We start from the raw sequence: 18,901 nt of genomic DNA on the forward strand, positions 1-18,901 counted from the left end.
TAATACACATCACAGACCTGCAGCGTTTATATATGCATTTTCACACGCACGTGGTCAAGAATCATCTCAAAGCACCTTTAGCATTATTAGGCAAATGTTAAGGCCAAACTGAAAGGATTTTTCTTTTTTTACTTACATAGCTACCTAGCTAATTGCTGTAGGAAGTATGTATGTGTCCAGCTACCTTCAAGGGGGAAATGGCAATCATGTAACATAACAGACTAATGTGGAGTGAAAAAAAATCGGCTGGAATCGCATATCAGGGAGCAGGATACACTTAAAAAAACTGCAGAGGAATCTCTGTTGTTCACAAGGAACAATGTCTGCCCTGGAAACGAGAGAAGTGGAATGAACCGTGGCTTCTATTTATGATTCAGGGCAGTGAAGAGAGCGCAAATTCAATTTTCATGTTTTTAAGACATCCTTTTGCCTCAGGACTGCCATGTTAAAGCAACGTTATTGCTTTAATACCACTGAATTTAATCATTTTAAATCTTTGACAGTTGCACTAGTATTTGCAATTTCAGCTGTACTTTGATTCATTAGCTAGTCCAGAGTGAGTTTCATGGTTTGCCACACACTGTGATTGATTGCTGTTGTCCCTGTCAAAAAATTCAGGTTTTATACATATTGAAGAACCTGGTACCGTTTTGGTCATGCACATATTTGCACTTTTTTCTGTCTTCATATGACAGAACAGATTTTTCCTTTGTTACTTACTGCAGACTATGCATTTTGATTATTATCTCGCACACCGCTTGAATAACATGTGGAACGAGTCCGGCTTTTTGCTAAGTGCTGCCTAACCTCCACGGCAATTATTTTTTCCGCCTAAAGCTTGACTACGCGAGTTGTCTCAGAATTCTTCTAGTCGCTCTTGACAAATGTGGGAGCACATAACAGACATATTAGAAAGTTCTGTCTGTTATTCCGCATTTATGGAAAAATGGTCGTTATAATCCCAGCTGGATGTAACTCCATTCACCACCACTCCCTGGGCCCGGCCATCCAACCAGTTCTTTACCCAGCAAAGAGTGTACCTGTCCAAGGCAAAGGCTGCCAGCTTCTCCAGGAGAATACTGTGGGAGACAGTGTCGAAGGCTTTGCTGAAGTCTCTGTAGACCACGTCAACAGCCTTTACCTTATCCACCAGGTGGGTCACTCGATCTTAGAAAGAGATCAGGTTGGTCAAGCAGGACCTGCCTTTCAGGAACCCATGCTGGCTGGGCCTGATCCCTCAGCTGTCCCGCACGTGCCGTGTGATCTCCCTCAAGATGATCTGCTCCGTAACCTTACCTGGCACCAAGGTCAGGCTGACAGGCCTGTAGTTCCCCAGATCCTCCTTATGACCCTTCTTGTAGATGGGAGTCACTCTGGCAAGCCTTCAATCCTGGGACCTCTCTGGTTGACCGGAAACGCTGATAGATGATGGAAAGTGGCTTGGCTATCACCTCCCCCAGCTCCCTCAGCACCCTTCTCATCTCCGAGACAAACAAGCCCAACTCCCTCAAACTTTCTTCACAGGAGAGCTGCTCTAGCTCTTTGAGCGCTTTATCGCTTTATGCAAAACAAAACGTTCCTTTCAAACACTAATATGACAGAATTTAGCACTTCTCCTATCCAGGTGGTGAAGGTATGATCATTAAGCCAGCACTGTGCTGGCCTACATGCGCGTTTTCCTAGGTACACAATTCAAGTCATTCAGGGAACGAAATTGTGCTAATCAGTGAATTTCAGAAGAAACGCTTTGAATGGGATGGGGATGGTTTTGACAAGACTGCTGGCAAGTTGTGCTATTCTGTGCAGTCCTAAAGTTAAGACTGCGTTAGCAACACTTACCTGCCTTTCAAGTGCTTTGCTTAATGTCCTTTTAAAGTATCGTACAAGAAAAAGGGATGTGCAAACAGACGGTGACAGAAAAATCTCATTTTACTTTACAAAAAGTTATTTGAACCTTTAAAGGTTTGAGTGTACTTTACGAAAGGACCATTGAACTAAAACTACCCAAAATAGATTTGTCAGAATAGCCTTTTGATACAAGAAAATAAACACGCTGGGCTCCTTCTGCTTTCATCACTCTCAGCGACGTGTGCCTCCGCACGTGGGAGAGCAGGCAGAAGGAGAAACTCTGTCTCTGCAGTGTGCTCCTCTTCTCACTGTGACTTGGCAGGGAGTTCTGAGTAGGAAAGGGGTGAAATCTGAAAATTCACTGTGTGTCCTGCACACATGCAGACAGGAGTTAACGGTGCATTCCAAGGATCAGTTTTCATTGAATTTAGACTGTGCTGCAAGGGAGTAGTTCATAGTTTCCCCCTAAAATGCAATAAAAATGTCTGCAAAGACCTTAATAAAGAGACTAAAGGAAAACTTTCCAGATCCCAATTACCATGAAAAATAATAAAATTATGCTTGCAAAATAATCATAGCAAAGTATTTTTACTACATATTAGACAATCGCTGGTAATATGTAATTATTTCATGTTTTGTAAAACAGAACAGACTCTATGTTGGCCAGACTTACTGTATCTTTTTTCCCTACAGAATGTATGAAAGATTTTCTTCTTTACAGAAAAAAAACAACAACAATTGAGCCAGATCCGAAGCTCATTAGAGTTATATGAACTCTTGTATTGTACGTCTTCATCAGGCAATACAAACTTTGCTATTTCCCATCTATCCCGAGCAGATGAACTGTTCCGATCAGCAAGGATCACAGCACAGAATTGGCATCTGTGCAGGTCAGGACCTTGTAAGTGTTTGGACTGGAATTTAATTTCACCTTTTGGCTCTTTTCCCTGCGTTGTGGTAATTTCTGCGCTGTCTGTGGCTGCGTCTGAGTCTTTTGGTGACTCCAGTGCTTCTTGGCTTGTCCTCTCGCAGTGCATGATTTCTCTGGGCACCTTTAGATCAGCCATCTCCGAGGAAATCCCAGTGGGATCTGGAAAAGAAAGCACTGGTTTGATTACTAAGATCTGAAGTTGTTCCGTTACATCCAGTATAGCACAAACTTGTATGCCTCTGCTTAAGTCATTAAATGTGTCCCGTTGACCCACGTGGGAGTTGGACTAAATCCCAGAAGAGCATTCAAGTTCATTAAGGCGGTTCTTGCTCTCCTCCTGTGTAAAGGAGAAAATCTGAATACAATTAAAATACATATTTTGAACTAAGGAGCGGGCGGATTTGGCCGTGCAAGGGGTAACAACTTTCTGGTTCTGTGGAGAGACTTTTCCCCAGCGCTTCTGACCAAACATGTTTTGTAAGTACCGTTTTTCAAAAGTCTGATTGTGACAAAACAAGCAGCGAACGTAATGGTAAACTGAAATGGTCAAACTGTTTATGCTTACAGAAATGCACCCAGCATTTGAGGTCCCCAGCAGATTCTTTAGCTCTGGGTCCTTTCGCACAGAAAGGAATGCATGTTCCAAAGATATTGTCTGTATTTTCAGAAACATCACTGCATTGTAACGATCTCCGAGAACTGTTCTAAAGCACACCACATCGCCGCACTTTTAAATTCAGAGAAAACCATCTCAAGCGCATACGTAAAACTTCCTTTTAAAATATGTGAACTTCAAAGCATTACGATTACCTTCCTGTAGATTTGTATAGGACTGGATGACTTGCAGATGCGGCTCCATGCAGCCCTGTTTTCTCCAAGCCTCTAGCTCAGTGCTATCCACTGCTGCAGTAGCAGTGTAGGCAGGGTTTGGTTCCTTTGGTCCCAGGAGTTTTGGTGTTAATTGCAATAGTAGCAGGACTGGACCAGCCTGAGCACATAGCAGGTCAGCATGCTGCCTCTTCCTGTGCACAGTGCGGTATATACCATTACTATATTTTCTCCATATCAGTATAGAATTTGAGAGATTATTTCTCTCTGATGAAGAATATACAGTTGGAAATATTGTGCTACAACAAGGAGACAGAGAGAGGGATCTTGGGGGGAAAGGAAACTCCGTAACTGGAGGTGTTCAATAAACGTGGAGACGGCACCTAGGGGCATGGTTAGTGAGCACGGTGGGGATGGGTTGGGGTGGGACTTGGTGATCTTGGAGGTCTTTTCCAACCTTAAGGACTGTGATTCTATTATATATTGATCATGTCCCAGAACAGAGTCTTTGGCCGGTCTACTCCCCATCAAAGGTGCCTACCTGATAGCGCTGCAGGTAGATATTTTAACATAACAAAAGCCATCTAACTTATCTTTAAGAAGGAAGTGAATTTGACAAATATTAACTAGCCTACGTTTGTGGTATCTAACCGGCACAGCCTGTGCAGATGTAATACAATCTCCTCCCATACACTTGTATCATGTTGCTCTGGTTTCTAATCTCGCAAATGTTCTTGAGAGGAATTACTCACATGCATAAAATAACCTCATATTCTTTAATGTTTGCAGGCTTGGGCCCCAAGTTACAATGCAATTTTTATTGAAATTGTTTCTTAGTGTAAAAGCCTGATAATTATTCCGGATTCTACATCTAGTATTGCATTTTCAAGGGAGAAGTGTCCTATTTGTCTTATTCTCTCTTTTCCTGTTTCCTTCTGACCTGCTTTGTAGTTACACGTATAGGAAGAGCACAGTGCGCATGGGAAAATATTTGGTAGTTTGGTAATAAGAGTGCTCTCCATGCTCAAGGAATAAAATATTATGACTGATTTGACATTTTATTATTATTATTATGGCTAAAAAGCAGAAGAAGCAATGCAATTTGCAATGATTTGTCAAGCTGTATTGTAGTGTGAAGTACAGAATGAAATCTGAAACATTTATTTGCTTGCGTGCATCTATTTTATTAACAAGGGGTTTTAGTTTTCTTCAAGTGCACTTCCTTGTGTTTTACATTTCAACCAAAAGACTGAAATTAAATTTGTGTAGGAAGCCAATAAAAGGGGTTTATGAGTACATTCAACTGCTACTTATTTTCAGCCTGTGAGAAAGTCAATTTCTATGGCAGCTTGTAAATTCCTGAAACGTAGAACTTCAGGTAATACCAAAAGCAAATAAGTGGCAGAGGAGCCTAAGTCATGATGCAAGACAGTAAGATTTGGTGACTCAGGCAATTCTGAAGTATGTTCACATTTCTCTGCACCTTTGAACTTGAATACTTTTATCAGAATGGTAACTGTTTACAGGCTGGGACTGCGTTCCCTAAGTCCTGTTTGCTTTGTGTTTCCAGTGATACTTGTCCCATAGGTTTTAGCCTTGCAATTCCATGAAAATATTTCTGTATGACGTTGACCTTTTGAGATACACCTATGTGAAGAGATTCTGCATTAACAAGCTGTCAAGTCAGGTTCTAATGCCAGAAGCTGAGATTTGAGTTTCCGTAACAGCAAGGAAACTAGATTCCTCCTGCCTTAGGGAAAAAAAAAAAAAACAACAACCCAACCCAACCTCTACTGTCTCTTGATCTGTCAAACATTAAAACCAGTGATTTGTAACAGATGGGAAGAAAGACTGCTTGGATGATTAGGGGAGGGGAGAGCCTATCTTACAAGGAGTGGGGAGAAAAGATTTACCTTCCTTGAGTATACTGACAAATACGTGCTGGGTGTTGATGGAGTGTTGATGACCTCACTATGGACAATGATTAGATATAATTTAGACAGTAGTAAAATTAGGAACAAGCTCCCTGCTGTTAACAAAATCTGATTCTGAGGAAGCTTTGCATTTGAAACAAGGAAGGAACAACAAAAAAAATCACCAGAAAACCACCCAGAAACAGTCCTTCAGAAGGAAGATCAGCTCATTTCTGAAGGGAGTTCTGACATTGCTTCTGAAATAGCAAAAGGTTGGATTACCTGCTCCAGAGCCTCCAAGAGGTAGATCCTCTGGACTGGTATCTGCATTTTAACTCTTCTTTTTATGATGTCGGAGCTTTTCACGCTGCCGTGACAACTTTCGGTGACCTTGGAGTGTAGGAGTACATTGAAATTAATACATTTTTTTTTTATTCTTCAGAAAGACCTATGTGGACTTAAATTTCAACCTTGTCACGTTGTCTGTTTTTGGCTCACGAAGACAGAAAGTAAACTTTATGGAAACATCTAGAAAATCTGTGTAAGCTGAGTAAACACACTTAAAAGTTGAGAGAGAAACTATGGCAAAATGCTTTCATTTAAAACACAGCAGAAAAAAAGAAAAATGCAAGCCAATCAGTTGATGATCTGACCTGGAACTTTGGATGGATCCGAGGCTCAAAAACATCCCATCCCTAGGATTATTTTGGCAAACACACTGAATGAACTTGTACATATAAAAGCCCTGATGAAATCCAGGTTTTATCAGGTGCCGTGAGTATCACGATGACAAATCTAGGCACCCAGTGTCCTGGTAAAAAAATAAAAATAATTAAGAACAAAACCATCTCTCTCAGCTGCGCAGGGAGGGCTATGAGTAACTTACACTGCTGTGCTCCCAGTAATTTGCAGTGGTTCAAAAGGAGTCCAGCCAGCTCCTGTCCTCCGGAGTGCAAACACACTGCCTCTCTTCTGCTCAGCCAGAAACGGAATGGGACTTGGCACTGTGGTGCACAAGAAAACTAGAATCAGAACGCTGAGCTTGAAGGAGGGGCAGCGAGGCTTGTCCAATTGTCCCTGCTTTCCTCTGCAGCTGAGAGAGATGCCTCGTTACAGCTAGTGCACGGTATTAAAGGACAGCATTAATTTTAGGGCACAAGTCTATTTTACATGGCAACATTCAGCTGGAGACGCTATCTATGTAAACTCATTCAGTTTCCCTTGTTTTATAATACAGCCTACTCCCTGAGGTTGACCCAGCCAATAAACCCTCTTGCCAAATTAGCAGCAAACTTTCAGTGGATAAATTTATCCTTCCTTTGCATTGTGCTTGCCTTACAACTGATGCAGAGCAGAACCGCGGGAAGTCCCAGCCCATGCTATCACCCACAAGGCCAGCAGCGCCACGTGGAATTCTATAGGCACCTTTTATTCAAGGTTACATAAGATGTTTCGAATGCCAAGAGAAGGATTAAAAGGTTGTTTGGTGCTTAGGCATGAAGGATTTTCTAGGTGAAAGGGAAAAAGCAGAAAAACCAGAACTTGCCTGTCACTCCAGCATGAGCCTGGTGCATTTAGAAGTGAATGCACAGAAGGCTCAGTCAGAAAAGCCAGACTTCAATTTTAAACCCCCCAAAGACACCTTCTTTCGTCTTTTTGTAGTTTTTCCCCTTTAAATACTTGCTTCAGTTTCAGTGCAGAGTGAAGCCAGATATGAGAATTTCAAGTTCCTTTCTTCTTCTTCTTCTTTTTTTTTTTTGAATATAACTAATTGGGATAGAGTAACTTGCATTCTCTGGCTCAATGAATATTGATGCACCCATGCAAAATTAAACAGCTCCATTCAAAGAAAGAAGTAAGTGTACCATCAGTTACATAAATCATATGAATATCTATAGCCCCCAACCAGTTCCAGTTCCAAATTAGGATCCTAAGCGACCTATTTCCAGGTGAATAACGTAAGCAGCAGGATATTGCTTGGTCTGGAATGGCTTGATCATTTCCCCTCTCTCTCATACCTCCTTTTGACTGGAAATTCTCACTGAGCCCAGCACTTTAGTGGTAAAGACTTTTCTAAGGTGTCTACTCCACATACAGTCAATAAAGCATTAATTGCTTTCTCATTTACATGGAAAGATTAATCCACCATTTGGTTTCTAACCCAAAAAGAAGGTTATGAAAAAGATTCTTAATGGGAATGGGGATGACAAATGAAAGCAAAAGGTCCTTGTTATTTTAAGAAGGAGCCCGGTGATCGATGGGCAGGACTACACACTGAGATTTCTTCTCAGCACTGTTGCTCTGCAGCTCAGGTGCTGCGCCTGATTGTACAGCTGGTGTCTTCACTTCACGAAGAACAGGAAGTGAAAAGTCATTTTCTATCTTAGTCCTGAGGTTAATGCTGCTACCCTAAATCAGCTTACCCTGTTCGCACGGATGAGATGTTCTCATTAGACATGCACTTCTGGGGAAAAGAAGACAAATTGTGGCAACGAGCGTGATCGCATATGGGAAAAAAGCAATATGGCAGGCTAAGACTCTTCCATCTGTAGACAGGATGGCTAAGGAGGAGCCCCAAATCTCGGAAGCAGGGAGCAGAGCAGAACCAGGTGCTTGCCACTGATCTTCCACTGCAAGCACTGGAAGGGAACGAAGGATGCAGAAGTGAACAAAGAACAAAGAGCAGCCCACAGAACGCCCCGGCACTGCCTGCCCAAGGACGCTACCGATGCCAGCATCCATGGCCAACGGGAGGCTCGGCCAGAACCAGCGCCTGAAGCTCCCTTATCTGAATCTGAATCCCTAATCTGAAAAAGTCATTGCCAGGGAAGCTGCTGCGGAAATACAAAATTTCCTTGTTCTCTTATTTCTCATAACCTGCTCATGCCATTGCTGGAGGCAGGCCCGTCCGCCTGACCGCTCCGATGTTCCCCTTCCAATTTTGTTCTTAAGACTGTGGGAGAAGATTCAAAAGCAACTTCTGGAATGACGTAAGATGGATGGAGAAAGCATGGATACATTAGTTTTCCTTGGAGAGCAGCCATATGCAACTAGAATAATTAGTTCTGGAAATAAAGAGTGACTTAGCTGTGCTCCCAGCCACCTTCTCCTTGTTCAGTCTTTGACACCTTTCCAGGGAAATAGCCTCAAGTCATGGGAAATTTTCCGATTTTCCACCTTCTGCAGAGCATCACTGACAGCAGCTCGTTTTCTCCAAGCGCACTTCAGATCCTCCCCAACCGGTCTATCGGTAATTAACTTTTCCTTTTTTTTTTTTTTTTCTTGGCAAAGAATGAGAACAGATCTGTTAACATTCAGAAGTGGTCTTGAGGCTTTTCTGTTTTCAGGCTGGATTAGAACACCTCAGAGAAACATCGCCTAAGAGCTGAGCTTCTGCCAATAATTGCACGCTCTGGGCGAGATGTCATACAGTAAGTGATGGCAGACAGCACACGAAAGAGAGGAAGAGAGGATCCGGATGCTTTTTCCTCCTCACATCTCCCCCACAGATTCATAATTAAAAAAGACTGCATCATTCTGTGTCGAGAAAATACTCCATCGTCTGCTTTAGTTCTTTACCCCAAACTTATAAAGATCTAGTGCAAGGAATGCATCACAGGAATACAGCTTTTCCACAACACACAGGGAAAGCTGTTACCCGATATACAGAATTAAGGCTCTAAGTTAAGTCCAGTGATGTGTTACTAAGAACTGGAACACTTTAACTGCCTTCTGGCAGTTTTGGATTACACTTCACACTGCTCCACATCTGTGCTGTACAGATGTTTAAGTGCAGAGCTTTCTTCCAGCGGTAACAGTTTGGCAGCCTTTGCAGAACAGATTGGTGGGGGTTTAAAATCCAGAATGCAGTCGTAACAGCCTGGTTTTACAGGGGTGTAATATTTTTCATGTTGGGTAACAATATACATTTTTGTTACTATAGCACGGCAGTAATCACAGCGTCTTTTCAGCATCCCGTTTACACGGGCCCAAACCTACTTCTGTCATTTTTTCTCAAGCTACGTCTGCTGCAACACTGAAATCTCTGAGTAACCCTCTACGAGCAGCATCTGCCTTACTGGATGAGGGGAGGGAGGGCAACGGGGCTCCTCTTCTTCCTTCAGTCCTTCTCTAGCAGATCGCCATGGTACAACAGATATAACCCGGTGGGGCCTAGGCTCAATGGTTAACTCTACGTTTGCATTGTTTCACCTGACTTGGAAGAGTTTCTCTACCCGTGAAAAAGCAGTTGAGCACATAGGATACATGGAATCATTAGGAAGCAGAAGGCAAGTAGGACTGACAAGATTAGTGCTGAGGATTTAACTCACTGTTGGAGTAGTTTTTGATGTTGTATTCAGCTGTATAACTCTCTACCCTTGTTTGGAAATAAATTAAAACATTTGCAGAATTATCCATCTTACCAACACTTCTGTATCGACGTGGCTCTGCTATAGCCATTATGGTTTTCTCCTGGGAGGAGCTAGCTTGATAGCTTGCTAGTTTGAGTTAAATGACTTAAATGATAAGTGGCATTTTGTTCTCATTACACTAAGAAAAGTCAATCAATATAAAGCGCATCAATGCATTAATGTAAAAGCAGAAACCAAAGAGAACTGATATTAAATGGAAATTTAGAATCCATTATATTGAACACTACAGCTCAATTTCCTGAACTAGAGTTGACAAACCACCAGTAAATGTCCAGCAGGGAGTAGGCCTGTCCTGATTATACTGACTAGATGATTGAACGGCTCTTTTTCCTCTCTAATACCTATGAAAATATGAAAATCAATGGCAGCCCACTTAGTGAAAGTACCTTCCCTCCTTTGCTCTTTTGCATGGTTCAGGCTACCTGTATGAAACAATACGAAACAATGCCAGTAGAAACAGGCTGCGCACCGCCTCCGTGCAGAGCCCTCTCCTCCTTGCTCACAGAGGACCTTGGTCAAAGTGAGAGAAGAGAGTACCCCTGGCTATGAGACCGGGCACAGACTTGTCCCATCATTTGAGCGCCTCAATAAAACACAACCAAGAAGCGTGCCAAAGAGACTAGCTACGTGAGCAGATCCAGCTTGCTTTTCAGCTCATCACACTGCCCTGCAGGCTGCAGAAAGCTTGCGTCTGAGGAGGAGGTGCAGACATCTCTGCACATCCAAGACCGTGGGTTGTGCTTCTCATTTCTGAGCTGTCATTTCATTTCATTTCCAGTAGATGCTACTCTACTCTAGATGCTAGCCGTAGCCACTAATCACTCCTTCCCTGAACACCAGACCTTTACAGCAAGGCTTCCTCGTGCATTTTCAGAATACAGGAAAACAGCCTTTCGCCATCAAAATTTGATCAATGGCACAAAACTTCTTAATTAGCAAGCAAAAAGGAAGGAGCAGAGGCTCGAGCCAGATCCTGTGATATTCCTGCCTAATGAAGCCCACGCCGAGAGGCTAATCCAGGACTGGATTCAATCATTTAAAGACATTTTGGTAAACAATAGCGAGAATATGTGAAATTACATTACGTTTCAGCAGCGCCGGTAAAAAGCAACGATGTGTGTTTAAGAAGCAATGAGATCTCAATAGTGAATGTTTCAGTAGTGAAATAAGGGGAAATGGAATAAAGCATCCTTTCAGAATAGGCTTTGAGAATGCAGTACATGCAAATTTGGTCACAAACGGTTTTGCGCTCCCGTTTATGATATTTAATATGATTTGCACAGTTGATTTTTGACCGATTTTGACATACTTCTCTGCTTTTCTCAAACGGGACACGTAGCAGAATCCTCTTCGTTAGATAAAGAGTTATGGGTGCTCTTGTAAAGTCATTTGACTTTACAAAAGTTACAGTTTAGCTAAAAAAAAAAAAAAAAGGATTATTCCTGAGCCATTTTAATCCGCATGTCCCCTAACGCCACGAACACCAAAGCCTGACATCCATTATGAAGCACAGAAAGTCTCCTAATCCAAGCTGGGCTAAGGACAGTCCCTTGCGTGAACCGGCACTCATTTTCTTTGCCATCACGCGCTTTGCAAGCTCGTGCTGGTGCCACTCAGACCGTGGAAGCTGGTGGGGGGCATCCCACGTACAGCCAGAACTGGGCTCTGCTCCCTGGGAAAGAGGGAGCACATCGAGTTCCCACAAGAACCCTGCGCTGACACCAAGTGCCCGGCAGGACAAAGACTAACAGGGACATGGGGATGTCCCTACTCAAAGCCATCACCCTGCAGAAGGCACCCAGCACACACCAAGAGACCCTGGGGGAGAGGATGTCTCCCAAAAGCCAGGCAAGCTCCTGCTGACCCTTGGGTGCATGTTTCCCTCCAGACTCCAAAGCTCATGCTGTGCATCAGCTGAGCAGCTCTCAGGAAGAGAGACGCACGCACGGCGACTGATAGAGCAAGAGAAATTCCGTGAAACTACCAAAAGCAACAAAAAGAAGACAAGGAAGCGTGGCTTCAGCCTATAATTAGTGACATCTACTGTGATTATTAATGAATAACACCGAGCAGTAGTTTTGCCAACACTGCGTATTTCAATAGCGACTCACCTACAGAAATCTTCTCCGCCTTTCTTTCTCTTCTGATACTTTCAGTAAATTTAAAAATAAGCAGCAGCAGCATTAACTTAATCTTTTATTTAGCTAATAGGAGCAGGTTGCATTAGAGCTTTCCTGGAATAAATGTAAGCATACTTTATACTGCACACATAATGGCAAATCCACGTTCAGCTGGGAACTGCACTAAACACAGCTTTGTCAAATCTCGAGCTTTCATTGCAAGTGTCACATTATCTGACCTTTTTCTTAAAGCTCTAGTTACCAGAATCATGTTATTATGTGAAAATCTCAGCTTTTATTAGGGAAATAAAGGTTTCCAGCTCTGATGGCTACAGAGAAAATGCCAATTCCAGAGGATCCCAAAGCAAATGAGAGGTACTTGAGCACCAAAAAAAAAAAAAAAAAAAAAGAGAGATTCATCTCCACGATTCAGGCACCCATAACCACGAGTGAGAAACCACGGGAGAAAACGCTGCTATTCGCTGAGGGGCAAACAGCCTGCTCACCTCCTTTGTCTGAGCACCCACCTATGGGACCCCTGCCTCAAGCTGCAGGTGGGCATCCCCAGACACGCCTAGGCTGTGACCCTACTGAACGTTTTGTGTGGGTTCCCTAATTCAGCATCAAGAGGGAGAGACTGACTGCAAGAGCATCCCAGGCAGCGGAGCAGACACACACAGGGCACCACGTGCAGCCTAAGATAAAACACACGGCCCCCCCGTGCTGCAGAAGTTCGACAGCAGCAGGCCCACCGGTTCTCCTGCCCTCTCTGCCAGGCTGGCGGCTCCCATCCCATTGGCAGTGGGGGCTTCCAATAGCGCTGAAGGTAGTGGGAGAGGAGCCTGCATGCCTGTGATGAGCACCAGGAGGTTAAAGTTGCTTTGGCCTACTCAGCAGAGCTGCCCACATCGCTTTCACTGCCTCCTGACCACGGATGGTGCTGATTGCCTACGGCACTTCCCTTGCAGGCACCATATTTCCTCACTGCAACACATGGAAAGGGAGATGTGAGAATTTTCTTATTTAAAATTAAAGATGATAGGCCAGACTGGAAAAGAAACGGGACATAGCCAGTTCTGCCATTGCTTTGCAGTGAGACTTGAGTAAATCTCTTAACGCTCCATGTGAGCTCACACAACCAACTGTACAGTACCCAAGTACACCACAGTGGTGTCCTGGGAACAGCTAAATCGGGAGCGCGGAGGGTCAACTGCTCAAACAGAGAGGAGTGCTGTTATCTAAGGATGCTTCCCTCTGCATTTTGCGCATTCCACAGCCTGGGGAAGACCTAGGATGCAGCAGCTGCGAGCTCTTCCCTTCCCAGTCAGCAGTAACCTAGGCAATATGCAAACAGCTACCAAAATGGGAGCGGGGCTTTCCTCCTTCCTTGCTCAACACCCTATGGCTGCAACGAGGAAGGGCCAGCAACCCCGCTCAAATGCTGGAAGCGAAAAATGAGAAACTGCAGAGAATCCCGCACGACCACACAGTTAAATAAGAGAAGCAGAGAGAAATATTCTCTTTAAAAGGCCAACTAATCCATTAGGGAAAAGAAACAAGCGCTTCCTTTCTCCATTTTCCTGAATACATTGTTAGTGCTGAAGCAATGCCCTACCACGTTCCACGGTGCTTGTGCAGGACGTTAATTCTCAGGTGATCAATGAGAAACTGAGACAGACCTTTCCAGAAAAACAGAACAGATCAGTGTCATGCCTCAGGTACACTGTAATTGAGCCATCAATTACAGCACGCACCACCTAAACCCCACAGGCTTGGTTTTTCACTTTATGGCTGGATGTAGCATAAATAACGCCTTTTGTACAACGCCTCCACCATTGATTTTAATTGATCACCATATTGATCCTGTACGCGCATGCGCCGAGGTTCTCCAGAAAGGTTTCCATATCTTGTCACAGCACTCACGAAAGCAGTGTGTGCTTGTGGCTTAGGAGACCAGCATTCCTGGTGTTACTCTGCTACCCTGATGTCTTTGGCTGCTTAGCAGCCAGGGTCTGAAGGCGGGTCAAGCTGGGGGAAATGGGAGGGGACACAGGCACGTTCCTCGAGGTGCTGTGCTCAGCATGGGTACAGCTGGGCGAGCCCACTAGGCAGCCCCACAGCCAGGCTAGAAGAAACCAGCCAGCAGCTGATCAGCACATCGGGAATTCCACCTTTGGGTTTTTGAGCGATGCGGGTTGCCAAGCACCCAAAGAACCAGAAATGTCAATTCTTTTATAGCAGCAGCCGGCTTCCCCCCCCCCCCCCCCCACTCCAGTTTCTATAGATATCTCAGACTTTCAGAAGCAGTGCAATGCAAACACCGTTGCACAACTGCGCACTGGGGATGGCACCCAGTGTGGGGGTGAGGGTGGGGACGGGCAGCTTGCACGCAGCACCCAGGAGCCCAGGGGATGTCATAACAGCTCTGCGAGGAGACATCTGCTCCTCACCGCAGTGCCTCCATTCCAGGCACTGCACAAGCACAAACAAGCCCGAGTGGAGGCTGCTCCTGTCTAAATCCCCACGTCAAACTCACAGCCGCGACGTCTGACCGCCCTGGGGCCTCCAGCAGGGCCTCTGTGCTGGACTCCCATTGACCCGCTCCAAACTGCCTTCTGCGTGCGTTCCTACATCTGGCCCCAAGAAAGTAGCAAAAACAGGCAGAAGGTGCCGTCCCTTGGCTGAGCAGGACCCCTATGCAACAGCATGCAAGGCTGTATCCACATCGTGTGCCCGGCCCCGTGTGAGGGAGGATGAGGTGGAGGGGCCTCACGGGGAAATGCCGCAGTGTTGGTTTGCGCGGCCAAAACTGACGTCTGGCACCCACATTTCCCTTCATTTCAATCCTCGAGTGCACTCGATCCCCCAGTCTTTGACAGAGCTTCAGTTTTGCAGGAGGGGAGTTATTCTGAACATCCTTTAAATACCCTGTGGGTGGGAGTATTTCCAGTTCGGGCATGGTACGCGTATTCGGGTAAATAAAACCAGCCTACAAAGCCAAGATTTGCATTGACAACCAATACAGCATGCGTCCGCGCCAGTGACTCACGCAGCCTGTCCTTTTTTGTTCAGTTCCTTAACGTATGGTTCCATTTAAACCACAACTTATTTATAACCTAGATCTTTTAATATCAAGGAACAAATATTTGTTAACACGCATTTACGGAAGGGACAGAGCTCTGCGTTGGGGGACGTGCTGAGATCTGCGGTGCTTCAAAATGTTTTACGGCGTCGTGTGTCGCCCACCTCCGCCGCCGTAGGAGCGACCAGCGAGCAGAACAAAAACCAGACAAAATGAACGGGAAAGCGGAGCCAGGGAGCTCAAACGCGCCCCAGGCCGCGTGTCAAGTCTGCGGCAAAACCAAGGCACCGCGGGTTTCTTATCCCTGCGGGATCCATGAGGCAAGCTGCATTTCAAGTACGTTCATGTAAATCCGAACCAGACCACTGGCCTGGCTTTAATTTACCAGAAAGCCAAACTCGCTCCGTGTGGGAGTGCAAAGGCCGACCCAGGAGGCATAAGAGCCACACGCGGCCCCGTGAGGAGCTGGCGAAGGGCCTCGCTGGTGCCCTGGGATAGCAGCAGCCCCCAGGCCAAGCCAGGCTCCACGTCTCAGCTGCAGCTGCCCTGGTGGCAGAGCTGCTGGCCACGTTTCTAAGGAGCTCAGAGCAAGGGAGACCGCTTCTCTATCCTGCACTCCAGCAGCAGCCAACAGCCGGACCTTCTCCGGCCTCATCTCAGGGCCTACCGAGCCCAAACCAGCACAGTGCGGAACAGCAGCTTCTAGGTCCATTCCCTACTGATTTATCAAGTCCTCAAGCCCCTCAGTTTAGCAGACCAGGCCCTTTGCAGAGGCAGAGATAGGCTCCGCGACCGACAAACTGCTGCATTTAAACTGTTGAATTGTGGTACCGAGTGACCCAGTGAGTGGGCATGGTGGCGATGGGCTGACAGTTGGACTAGATCATCTCAGTGGCCTTTTCCAACCTTAATGATTCTGTGACTCTAAAGGAGAGCAAAAGAGAGCACTCTTTCCCAGAGTTTAAATCTGGGAAAGATTCAGAGATATCCAGGCTTGCAGCTTTGTTCTGCAGTGCTCCGACACATTGGTGCGTAGGTGGCCACGCTGGCAGCCTTGCCCCCAACTGTAAATTATACTTTAGCACAATGTGCTGCAGTTATAGTCATGCGTAATGCCTGACACATCCTTTGTTTGGGGTGTTGCACCAGTTCTTAGAAACCGCAGATATCGGCTGCGTTAGGAAGCACGTAACTGAGAAGGCTGTGGTCCAAAAAGTGAATTTGTGATGCGGCAACAACTTGCAGACCCCTGAAGAGTTTCTTGCTCCAGAAACTCTGTATCTTAGCATCTCCTTGTACCGACTTCCTGCCTTGGAAGTTCAAGCAAGACTTCAGGTTGTCAGCCCATGCACTGTATTATTTTCCAGTGGCAGGCAGAGCTGATTAGCACGCATAGCAGTTGTTTGCACTACTCTACCCTCATTATTTCCTAGACTCACCATGCAGGCAACAATTACAAGCCGCAAGGACATGCAGAACTATGCCTGGAATCTGCTTTAATTTGGAGGCGGCGCACACCAGAGCCGTGCTGCCACCGCTAGCCATGGGCACCGACCTGGTGGTTTACGGACATGTTTCCTGAGCCCATCTGCCTGTGCCCTCCACTGCACCAGCTGGCTGCCACCAGGGCCTCAGCACACAGCAAGGCTGTCAGCTCACCGGGTAGCTGCAGGCAATAAGCATTCAGGAGAAATGCTTTTCTTCCCAAAGCCCCTTCTGGGTGCTTGCCCAGCCGCCCTGGGAAAAAAAAGTAGGAGGTAGTTTTATCAGGGCTGTACTGGTTTGTACATGAATTATGTGTATCCCACTGAAAACAGAACATAGAACTGAAAGCAGCATAGCCTCACGGGGCAGTTTCCTAAATCCAAAAGGCTAAGGTGGCAGCACTATTTTTGTTACACAAACACGGCCATAAAGACTTCTCATTGCTTTTAAATAACAGATTCTCAAGACTGGAGTCCAAATATAGCGAGGCTTCTACTAAGGAACATGCCGGGGTTAGAGCAAAAATGAGTTTCCCAGAGGAGTGGCCTTTAGTTAAAGGTCAGGAAAAAAAATCTAATTGGAAACCTTATTAGTGTAATTTAAAATACTCAGCGTAGATGCCAGATAAAGGAATATCTAGCGCAGCAAGTACCCTCAGCTCTTATTTAGAGCCTGATTAGTTCAAAAGACTCTCATAGAATCAGCAAGGTTGGAAAAGACCTGTAAGGTCATCCAGTCCAACTGTCCACCTATCGCCCATGTTTCCCACTTAACCATGTCCCTTGGTACAACATCTAAACGTTTCTTGGACGCCTCCAGGGACCGTGACTGCACCACCTCCCTGGGCAGCCCATTCCAGCACCTGAACACTCTCCTGGAGAACAAGTATTTCCTAACATCCAACCTGAACCTCCCCCGGTGCAACTTGAGGCCATTCCCTTTAGCTCTACTAATATAACACATCAGAAGACTGCCTCACTTATGTACATGAATTAACATAAAGTACTAGAATTTATATAAGCTTCATATTTTTCAAATAGCTTTTTTTTTTTTTTTTTTTGACAGTAAAGCAAAAACTAGCAGCTGCAGGGCACTGCCCCAGCAGCAGCAAGCAGCAGCCTACCTCTGAGTGCTCTCTGCCTCCATCTAGCACGGTGAAGCTCCAGTGATGCGACTTCCAGAAGCATTTCAGCTCCAAAAGCTGAATTCAAAACTTTCTTTCATTGCCTGGAAACGTTGGATCCACAGCGGTGATCTCCAGGCTTTCTTCTCCCAGAGCCATAACAAAACAAAACAAAGCCCCACAAAACAGCCCCTAAACTCTGGGATTCAACCCCATTGGTTTATATCAACCCCACAGTCTTTAGCTACCCTAAATGGTAGCAGGTGGTTAAAATTAAATAGATAAGTCTTTTACTCCTCCCCCAACCCAGAGCAAAACTCTCTCAACTTAAGGTGAGACCTCAGTGCTGCTTATATTTACTCCAAATAAGCACATTTCTTCCCTCCTCATTTTAATTGCCCTGCCAGAAGGTATCTTCTCAATGCCACCTTAATGAGGAGAGGTGGCGTGTGAAAGCAGTGCATTGGATCCACCTGGGACAAGCTGAAATACACGTCCTCACCTTCTCAATGCACTTCAACATTGCCTTGATATTCTGTTCAAAAATCTTTTGCTGTTTGCCATTGTGCTCTGGCTGGGTAACTTAAAAGCGTAACTACGTGCCTTGAGTTTTGCTCCAAGTGATCACAGCCATGGAATTATCTCTTTCTTTTCCCCCAGGCTGTTTCTGGGTACAAACCACCAGAGAATTCAGCAGAGCATACGCATGGACTGTTAGCTCCTGTGCCTCCCTCTGTCCTTTAAGTAAAGCTTTTAGGGTGCCCGTTTGTACCCAAGGTACCCGTGCCGTACAAGGAACAGGAAAACAAGACAACTCAGTGTGTCCCTCCCCATCTCTGCTGCTGTCTCAGGCACAGGTTGGCACCGCAGAAGGCCCGCAGTGAGGCACGGGCACGGCACATCGATGGCACAGAATCACAGAATTGTGAAGGTTGGAAAAGACCACTGAGATCACCCGGCCCGACTCCAGCCCACCCCACCATGCCCACTGACCGTGTCCCTCAGTGCCACATCTCCACGGTTCTGGAACACCTCCAGGGATGATGAAGCCAGGGATGTGGCCCTACCATTCCAGCCAGCAGCAGTTTGCCTGTCTCTTACTGCTTCTGTTGGCTGATGCTAGGACAACAATAAGGCA

At 45.5% G+C, this 18,901-nt stretch overlaps 1 long non-coding RNA gene across 3 annotated transcripts; it reads right to left on the bottom strand.

Annotated features, from left to right (window-relative positions):
• On the bottom strand, positions 1,284–18,006 carry LOC110400879. 3 transcript variants are annotated; one of them, XR_002440117.1, is made up of 7 exons: positions 17,764–18,006; positions 6,407–6,524; positions 6,174–6,331; positions 5,803–5,910; positions 3,590–3,801; positions 2,780–2,938; positions 1,284–2,313 (listed from the first exon to the last, which is right to left on the bottom strand). It is a non-coding gene; the product is annotated as an uncharacterized LOC110400879 (long non-coding RNA). The 3 variants fall into 3 exon arrangements; XR_002440116.1 differs by lacking the exon at positions 1,284–2,313 and having other exon boundaries at positions 2,597–2,938; positions 17,764–18,005; XR_002440118.1 differs by lacking the exons at positions 1,284–2,313; positions 3,590–3,801 and having other exon boundaries at positions 2,597–2,938; positions 17,764–18,005.

Source organism: Numida meleagris, chromosome 6, assembly GCF_002078875.1.
Source record: "Numida meleagris isolate 19003 breed g44 Domestic line chromosome 6, NumMel1.0, whole genome shotgun sequence".
NCBI lineage: Eukaryota > Metazoa > Chordata > Aves > Galliformes > Numididae > Numida > Numida meleagris.